This window comes from Lolium rigidum, chromosome 4, assembly GCF_022539505.1.
Source record: "Lolium rigidum isolate FL_2022 chromosome 4, APGP_CSIRO_Lrig_0.1, whole genome shotgun sequence".
NCBI classification, from domain to species: domain Eukaryota; kingdom Viridiplantae; phylum Streptophyta; class Magnoliopsida; order Poales; family Poaceae; genus Lolium; species Lolium rigidum.
Window position 1 is genome coordinate 88331921 of NC_061511.1, and position 10028 is coordinate 88341948.

At 46.2% G+C, this 10028-nt stretch overlaps 1 long non-coding RNA gene across 2 annotated transcripts; it reads right to left on the minus strand.

Moving 5' to 3' along the window:
* Positions 1-6847: 6847 nt before the first annotated feature.
* LOC124708296 lies at positions 6848-8410 on the minus strand. Of its 2 annotated transcripts, XR_007005080.1 has the most exons (3): positions 7890-8410; positions 7269-7364; positions 6848-7182 (listed from the first exon to the last, which is right to left on the minus strand). It is a non-coding gene; the product is annotated as an uncharacterized LOC124708296 (long non-coding RNA). The 2 variants fall into 2 exon arrangements; XR_007005081.1 differs by lacking the exon at positions 7890-8410 and having other exon boundaries at positions 7269-7458.
* Positions 8411-10028: the final 1618 nt, after the last annotated feature.

Below are 10028 nucleotides of genomic sequence, written 5' to 3' on the forward strand. Positions count from 1 at the left end.
GTGAAAGTATGATCCCTAGGCCTTGTTTCCAAATACTGCAATCATCGCTTATTTACTGTTCTACTGCATCTTTCACTATCTCTTCATTCGTACCACTTGTATTTCGTACCACTTGTATTTCACTATCTCTTCGCCGAACTAGTGCACCTATACATCTGACAAGTGTATTAGGTGTGTTGGGGACACAAGAGACTTCTTGTATCGTGATTGCAGGGTTGCTTGAGAGGGATATCTTTGACCTCTTCCTCCCTGAGTTCGATAAACCTTGGTTGATCCACTTAAGGGAAAACTTGCTGCTGTTCTACAAACCTCTGCTCTTGGAGGCCCAACAATGTCTACAGGAAAAGGAGTGTGCGTAGACATCAAGCTATTTTCTGGCGCCGTTGCCGGGGAGGAAAGGTAAAAGGCACTCACACTCCGGATCTCGGCAACTAAGCTATCTTCCGGCGCTGTTGTAAGTGCTCGAAGCTATTTCCTTTAGATCCTGCAATTGCATCTTTTTGTTTCTTGTTTACACTAGTTAGGCATAATGGAAAACATCTGTGAGCTTTTTAAACTATTTCCTGAGTCAAGACATGAATGGTTTAATGCGAAAATTAAAAAACCTATGGAACCTTATTTGCATGCTAGTAGCAATGATATTAGTATGAACGCTTTGAACACTTGTTGATAATGATATAGAAAGTTCTAAGCTTGGGGAGGTCGGTTTTGATGAGAATGATCTCTTTAGCCCTCCGGGTATTGAGGAGAAAGTTTATGTTGATTATGATATGCCTCCCATATATGATGATTATAATGATAGTGGTCTTTTGGTGCCACCTACTATGGAGAGTAAATTTTATTATGATTATACTATGCCTCCTATATTTGATGATGAGAATAATAATGATAGCTACTTTGTTGAATTTGCTCCCACTATTACTAATAAAATTGATTATGCTTATGTGGAGAGTAATGATACTTTTATGCATGAGACTCATGATAAGAATGTTTCATTTGATAGTTATATTGTTGAGTTTGCTCATGATGCTACTGGATATTATTATGAGAGAGGAAAATATGGTTGTAGAAATTTTCATGTTACTAAAACACCTCTCTATATGCTGAAATTTTTGAAGTTACACTTGTTTTATCTTTCTATGCTTGTTGCATTATGCCTACATGACTTGTTTATTTACAAGATTCCTTTTCATAGGAAGTGGGTTAGGCTTAAATTTCTTTTGAATTTGCTTCTTGATGCTCTCTTTTGCTTCAACTACTATTTCTTGAGAGTGCATCATTAAAACTGCTGAGCCCATCTTAATGGCTATAAAGAAAGCACTTCTTGGGAGATAACCCATGTCTTTATTTTGCTACTATTTTGTTGTGTTTTGGAAGTTGTTACTACTGTAGCAACCTCTCCTTATCTTTATTTTATTGCAATGTTGTGCCAAGTGAAGTCTCTAATAGAAGGGTGATGCTAGATTTGGATTTCTGCGCAGAAACAGATTTCTTGCTGTCACGAATCTGGGTATGCTTCTCTGTAGGTAACTCAGAAAAATCTGCCAATTTACGTGAGTGATCCTCAGATATATACGCAACTTTCATTAGTTTTGAGTTTTCTGATTTGAGCAACGGAAGTACCTCTTAAAAATTCGTGTTTACTGGCTGTAGCTAATGTTTTATTGAGTTCTTGCAATGTGTCACTACAGGACCAAGGTGGATTAAAGTTTTTTGAGTACTAACCCCTCTAATGAAGTTTATGAGAAGTTTGGTGTGAAGGAAGTTTTAAAGGGTCAAGAGCGGAGGATGATATATGATCAAGAAGAGTGAAAAGTCTAAGCTTGGGGATGCCCCCGTGGTTCATCCCTGCATATTTCAAGAAGACTCAAGCGTCTAAGCTTGGGGATGCCCAAGGCATCCCCTTCTTCATCAACTTATCAGGTTTCTTCTATTGAAACTATATTTTTATTCGGTCACATCATATGTGCTTTACTTGGAGCGTCTGTGTGTTTTTATTTTTGTTTATGTTTGAATAAATTCGGATCCTAGAAATCCTTGTTTGGGAGAGAGACACGCTCCGCTTTTTCATATGAACACTTGTGTTCTTCGCTCTTACTTTTAATGTTCAATGACAAAAGTTGGAAGCTATTGCACTTATTGTTATTTGGTTGGAAACAGAAAATGCTTCATATTGTCTTGGGTAATTTGATAATTGGCAATTGTTTTGAGCTCTCAAGTAGATCATGTTTAAGCTCTTGCATCATGTACTTTGTACCTATTAATGAAGAACTACATAGAGCTTGTTAAAATTTGGTTTGCATGATTAGTTTCTCTAGAGTCTAGATATTTTCTGGTTGAGGTGTTTGAACAACAAGGAGACAATGTAAAGTCTTATAATGCTTACAATATGTTCATATGTGAGTCTTGCTGCACCGTTTTATACTTGAGTTTGCTTCAAACAACCTTGCTAGCCAAAGCCTTGTACTGATAGGAAATACTTCTCGTGCATCCAAAACCTTGAGCCAAAACCTATGCCATGTGTGTCCACCATACCTACCTACTATGTGGTATTTTCTGCCATTCCAAGTAAATACTTCATGTGCTACCTTTAAACAATTCAAAAATTATTATCTCTTATTTGTTTCAATATTTTATAGCTCATGAGGAAGTATGTGGTGTTTTATCTTTCAATCTTGTTGGGCAGCTTTCACAAATGGATTAGTGGCTTCATCCGCTTATCCAATAATTTTGCAAAAAGAGCTGGCGCGGGGTTCCCAGCCCCCAATTAATCAACCTTCATTAATAATTCTCTTCACGTGTTTTGCTCTGATTCATCAGTAAGCAACTTAATTTTGCAAATAGACACTCCTTCATGGTATGTGAATGTTGGAAGGCACCCGAGGATTCGGTTAGCCATGGCTTGTGTAAGCAAAAGGTTGGGAGGAGTGTCAACCATAAATAAAACTAAAGTACATGTGTAAACAAAAGAGAAGAGGGATGATCTACCTTGCTGGTAGAGATAACGTCCTTCATGGGAGCCGCTCTTTGAAAGTCTGTTTGGCAAGGGGGTTAGAGTGCCCACTACCATTCGTTGACAACGACAAACACCTCTCAAAACTTTACTTTTATGCTCTCTATATGATTTCAAAACTTAAAAAGCTCTAGCACATGATTTAATCCCTGCTTCCCTCTGCGAAGGGCCTATCTTCTACTTTATTGTTGAGTCAGTTTACCCATTCTTTCTATCTTAGAAGCAAACACTTGTGTCAACTGTGTGCATTGATTCTTACATGTTTACTTATTGCACTTGTTATATTGCTTTATGTTGACAATTATCCATGAGATATGCATGTTGAAAGTTGAAAGCAACTGCTGAAACTTATATCTTCCTTTGTGTTGCTTCAATGCCTTTACTAAGAATCTATTGCTTTATGAGTTAACTCTTATGCAAGACTTATTGATGCTTGTCTTGAAGTACTATTCATGAAAGGTCTTTGTTATATGGTTCAGTTGTTTACTCACTGTCTTTACCATTGCTTTGAATCGCTGCATTCATCTCATATGCTTTACAATAGTATGCTCAAGATTATGATAGCATGTCACTTCAGAAATTATCCTTGTTATCGTTTACCTACTCGAGGGCGAGTAGGAACTAAGCTTGGGGATGCTTGATACGTCCCAAACGTATCTATAATTTCTTATGTTCCATGCTACTTTTATGATGATACTCACATGTTTTATACACATTATATGTCATTATTATGCGTTTTCCGGAACTAACCTATTGACGAGATGCCGAAGGGCCAGTTGCTGTTTTCTGCTGTTTTTGGTTTCAGAAATCCTAGTAAGGAAATATTCTCGGAATCGGACGAAATCAACGCCCAGCATCTTAGAAATCCACGAAGCTTCCAGAACACCCGGGAGGGACCAGAGGAGAGCCACAGGGGGCCCACACATGGGGCTGGCGCGGCCCAAGGGGGGGGCGCCCCCCTATTGTGTGGCGGCTCCGTACCCCCTCCGACTCCGCCTCTTCGCCTATTTAAAGGTCCCTGACCTAAATCTTCGAGACGGAAAAGCCACGGTACGAGAAACCTTCCAGAGCCGCCGCCATCGCGAAGCCAAGATCTGGGGGACAGGAGTCTCTGTTCCGGCACGCCGCCGGGACGGGGAAGTGCCCCCGGAAGGCATCTCCATCGACACCACCGCCATCTCCATCAACGCTGTTGTCTCCCATGAGGAGGGAGTAGTTCTCCATCGAGGCTAAGGGTTGTACCGGTAGCTATGTGGTTAATCTCTCTCCTATGTACTTCAATACAATGATCTCATGAGCTGCCTTACATGATTGAGATTCATATGAGCTTTGTATCACTATTCATCTATGTGCTACTCTGGTGATGTTATTAAAGTAGTCTATTCCTCCTCCATGATGTAATGGTGACAGTGTGTGCATCATGTAGTACTTGGCGTAGTTTATGATTGTGATCTCTTGTAGATTATGAAGTTAACTATTACTATGATAGTATTGATGTGATCTATTCCCCCTTTCATAGTCTGTCGGTGACAGTGTGCATGCTATGTTAGTACTCGGTGTAATTGCGTTGGTCTATCATGCACTCTAAGGTTATTTAAATATGAATATCGAATGTTGTGGAGCTTGTTAACTCCGGCATTGAGGTGCTCTTGTAGCTCTACACAATTAATGGTGTTCATCATCCAACAAGAGAGTGTAGAGTGGTTTTATTATGTGATCAATGTTGAGAGTGTCCACTAGTGAAAGTATGATCCCTAGGCCTTGTTTCCAAATACTGCAATCATCGCTTATTTATCGTTCTACCGCATCTTTACTTCCTGCAATATTACTACCATCAACTGCACGCCAGCAAGCTATTTTCTGGCGCCGTTACTACTGCTCATATTCATTCGTATCACTTGTATTTCACTATCTCTTCGCCGAACTAGTGCACCTATACATCTGACAAGTGTATTAGGTGTGTTGGGGACACAAGAGACTTCTTGTATCGTGATTGCAGGGTTGCTTGAGAGGGATATCTTTGACCTCTTCCTCCCCGAGTTCGATAAACCTTGGGTGATCCACTTAAGGGAAAACTTGCTGCTGTTCTACAAACCTCTGCTCTTGGAGGCCCAACACTGTCTACAGGAAAAGGAGTGTGCGTAGACATCAGTACCCACAACCCAAAGGCCTAAGAAGTGTCGCACAGAGTCGGGTACACCATCGACATGCACCTACACTGACTCCATAGGAAACTCCGGGGTGACATCTCGATGTGCCCATGAGGAAACTAGCGCATGTGCATTTATTTTGGGCACACTCATCTGCATCCCATCAATCCTCGACAAGTCCTCTCCTGTAGGGATCCCAATCAGGAAAGCATTAGCACCATGAGCCACCGCCTCCCACTTCCAAGTGGGATTTCCAGGACATATGCGAGCCATAAGATTCTGAATATCGGCCGCTGTGACAGTCCCCTCTCCTGACACCTGTACCAATGATGTAGGTGCTCCAGAAGGTATCAACTGAGGCTTATATACCGAGTCCGGAAGCTGAAGATCTAGAGTGGCATCTTTTTCACAACCGACCAAAAAGCTCATGGGCTTCGGAAGCTTCAGAATTGGGCACCGAATGGTCGGGTGCGCCCCAGAATCACAAACTAGACAATAGTGTATCACCTTGCAGTCCTTAGTAGCATGAGTATTGATAGCGCATTTCCAGCATCGCCCTACCTTCTTTGGCTTCGCAACTGGTGCAACAGGCACGAGCCCAGACGGAGGCAACTGCACAGGTAACGGGGTAGGCTCCACAAATGACATTATAGCCGGCATACCCGTAAGCACCGCCGCGGGCTACACCATACCCATAGCCGGCATACCCGTAGGCACCGGAGCTGGTTACCCCAGAGTGGGCGCTGGAACTGCAGCCCCCCTGGCACCGCCCCCACAGCAGTGACAGTATTCTTCTTCCTCCTCTTCTTCAGCTGTCCAGTTTGTGGCGGCGGTTGTTGTTGCGCCGCATGCTGCAACTGCGGCTGCACAATAGTATGATGCACTGGCTGAGGATATTGGAAATACTGTCCTGGTAATGATGGAACGTTTGTTGTTGTGGCATGTAATGCATCTGAGGAGACGGAATCCGCGGCAGAGGGCGGTACCCAGCTTGTGGCCTCCTAGATGGAGGTGCTGCCGGCGGCATGGGGGTGCCCGCCGGCCAACCTTGAAAGCCTGGGGGGGCCCAAATACTGGGAAGAGGTAGCCCCCGACGCATCCGCTGGCCATATAGGCACCGGCGTTGTCGATGCAGGTGCCGGCCCCGCCAGACCTGGCGGCACAGGCGGGCGGGGAGGCCCGACCATCGCGGCGGTCGCGAAACCCCGGGCTACCACCTCCGCGAAGGACCTGATCAGGTAGCTCCCTTCAACGGATCGGGCGGCGACGAAGAACAAGGGATGGCGACTCGGTTGACGAGCGGAAGCCGAGGATCGGGTGGCGTGAGCGCAGGAGCGTTGGCGTGGTCGACGTTGGAGCCAGACGAAAACGATCTGATGATCGCATGCATCGGCTCGCTAGGGCGAAGAAGGCGTCGACGTGCACTACTAGGAATTACCTTACCGCTGGCACACTGGATTGGCCTACCGCCGGCACATTGCTGTTCGCCGGCGATAACCTCGCCGGTGGTAAGGCCTTACCGCTGGCATCTTCCATTTCGCCGGCGGTAACGTGTCGTTATCCCCGGCGTCTTCCCATATTTGCCAGTGGTATTTGTTACCCCCGGCACATGCCAAAAACGCCAGCAATAGTGAGGTTTACCCCTGGCACATGCCATGTCCGCCAGCGGTATGTGTGTACAGGATTAAAAAAAAAACTACCCACCAAACGTCCACCTTCACCATATAGTTGCTATTACATTAATTAAGCAATATTATAAGGGTGGGGTCAGATAAAGCCACGTTTTACAGATACTCTGTTCAATTTTACAACTTTCCAAAATACGTCTGATTCAAGACAACATCTTCCCATCCGGATGACCGCGCGCCGCCGCTCCTCGGAGAGAGCGTCCGCCACCGCAGCTCCCTTTTCGTCCGCCGCTGCTCCCTCCGTTAACCGCTTCCACTCTGCCGCTGTTAGGTCTTCGAACACGAACACATCGACGCTGGCCGCAGGTGTTCCGCATCTTAGCTGGTGCTCCTAAGGAAAAGGGAACCTAGCTTCAGCACATGAAACAAGGGATAGACAATGAAGAAACACACAAAGGTCGGATAAGAGATGCTAACCTTCTTTAGGGATTCTTGAAGCAACTTCTGGTGGGGAACAAGATCCTAAGGAATATCTGTTCCCTAAGTTGCTAGTTTATTTTCTTCAAGGTTCCTCTGCACCAATTAATTTCAAGTTAACTTGACCTCGGGACCATGGTAGCTGTACATGTTCAGTAAAGGAGCTCTACCAAAAGGCAAAACTGCACTACAGGTGGCACACAACAATCTGGAACGGAAGAACTACAGGGAGTATTTGAAATTCAGTTGAAAATTTAGAACTGCAGTCCAAACTCTAGACATAATCTGAAAGCCAAATGAACTTGTGATGCCAACCCTCCTCCAACTAATTAAAAGACAAGATAAATAATACTTAGAATGGGATTATAAACTGTAACTAGCAGCCTGATAGTTAATCCTTGGCTGAAATTTAGTTTCTCGGCATGCTTGGGCAGCTTAAGTGCCGCTTCAAGAACATAATGCCTAGGAAGCTAGGTTAATTACCAATGTATACTAAGAAGATAATAAACAATATAGCCACAAACCATATGATTATTCTTTAGTTAGAAAAGAAAAAAAACATAATCTTGGAGGTATATTATATTATCCACAAACAGACGGAGTCGTCCAGGGTGTACTCACAGAGCTTCTCCTTGGCGGTGCTCCTCTCCGTCGCCGTCACCACTGCAGCCTCGCTGTCCATGATGACCACCCTCAGCTTCATGTCTCCCTCGATGGCAGACTGCAATAACCATGCGTCAAGTTATCTACTGTTAGTTTTACACAAGGCAATCCCGCACTTAGCCATATGACACCAAAATAATTATAGACAACAATATAATCCACATTTATCCCAGTCCAGTGTGATGAATGATGAAGCAGTTTCTATGATCAGAGAATGAACTGCAGCTTCTACTTTTCAGTGAATGAACTCTCAAAATCAAAACTGCACAGTAATTCTAAACTAAGTGCAGCCACAACCAAATGCATGTAAATTCCTCACCTTCAGAACCAGGAACACACCACACCATCGCAAATAACCAAAGAGCAGATTCACCATCGTTAAAACAACCACAGTTTTTATGTTATAACTCATATCACAAAGGTTTAACTTTTCGGCTTATTAATGGAAAATGCTTTGATTGCTACCATATGGCTCTTTAATTAAAGATTATGTTTTCAACTAACGCATCCGGCCACCAAGTTCTGAGGTATATAACAAAGGGGATTAGCAGCGAACATCAGTTAAACGAACAATCTCTGCGCAGAAATAGGACAAACCAACTTACAGATGAAAGTAATTATTGGACAAATCGTCACCAAGACAAACTAAACGACCAATCCCCACCAAATTAATCCGTATAACAGAAATCCTGACACGACCGTGCACAGTACATTCGAACGAAACGAATACAGGAATATGGGTATTATACCTGCGTCTCGATGACCTTGCCGAAATCGCTGAAGGCTCGCTCAAGCGTGCGCTCCGTGGTTTCCCACGACAGCCCGCCCACGAAGATCCGGCCAACGTCCTTCTCCGCCATCTCCAATCCAATCAAATCGAAAATTCCCCACCACCTACAGAAACCACCAATTCACACAGAGGAAAGTCAAGATCCGCAGCAGTCCTTGCCCGAAGCAGAAAGAATCGCACGGCCGGTCGGAGACGAGATGATTGGAGGCTTTACCTTGCGCGGAAACGTAGGAGGACTCTCTCAGGCAGATGGGGCGGCTTGGGGTTGGGAAGAGGATCCTGGGGGTGATGACAGCGAGGCGGCGGTCAGAGGAAGCGAGGGCGGCGGCGGAGGGGGAGGAGGGTGGGAGGGGGAGGCGGCGGCGGCGGTCGAGGTGGGAGGGGAGGGTGGGTGGGGTGTGGCTGTGTGGCTGTGTGCGTGTCAATGATGGGTGGGTGGGCGCGTGTGTGCCTGACGTGGGCGTGGTGGTAGGTGGCACGCGGGGGTCGTGGGCGAATACTGCTGGCGAATTTGCATAGGCGCCGGGTGTAATTTTGGCCTGGGTGGCACATACAAGCACACATTACCTCTGGCATGTTCGACGCGGCTTCGCCGGCGGTAACTAAGCTTATCCCCGGCGTTTTCTAATCCATTTCGCCGGCGGTAATGCGAGGCTCATCCGGGGCCTTGCGGCCCAACACATTCCCGGCGCTTTCTTGCTCCCTTCGCCAGCGATAAGTGGGCTAGCCCCGGCACATTCAAAAGCAACTCGCCGGCGGTAACGTGAGGTGACCCTGGAAGGCCTTACCGCTGGCATCTTCAAATCGTACTCGCCGGCGGTAAGGAGTGCGGCTATAAGCCTTTTCCTAGAGTGGTGGCGCCCGCTGCAGGCCCATCAGCGCCCGGCCGAAACCGGCCCATCTCGGCTGCGGTCCAGCATCCGTCAATCCCGCCTCTCCTGATTCGAATCGCGGCCGAATGGTCTTCGTCTCCAGCGAGGAACGGCCACCGGCCTCCGCATCCGACTTCTCCACTGCAACCTCCGGCACCACCAAGGTCTCCGGCGTACGAAGAATGCCCCGAACACCTTCTCCCTCCTTGGCCTTCAGGAAGAAATCAGCTAGTATCGCCGGCGGCGTGATCCCGCTTGGACTGGAGAGGTCCCTTCCACGCCTTCATGCGTAGCAGAGGTCTGGGCAACCTCAGCCCCGGCGGCAAGGTCGACAACGTCCTACCTTGAACCTTCGGCCTCTCCTTCCGCGGCGGAGACTCTGATCTCGCCCTTGGCACTCCCGGCTCCGCCAACGAAGCGTGCCCCGAATGTCGC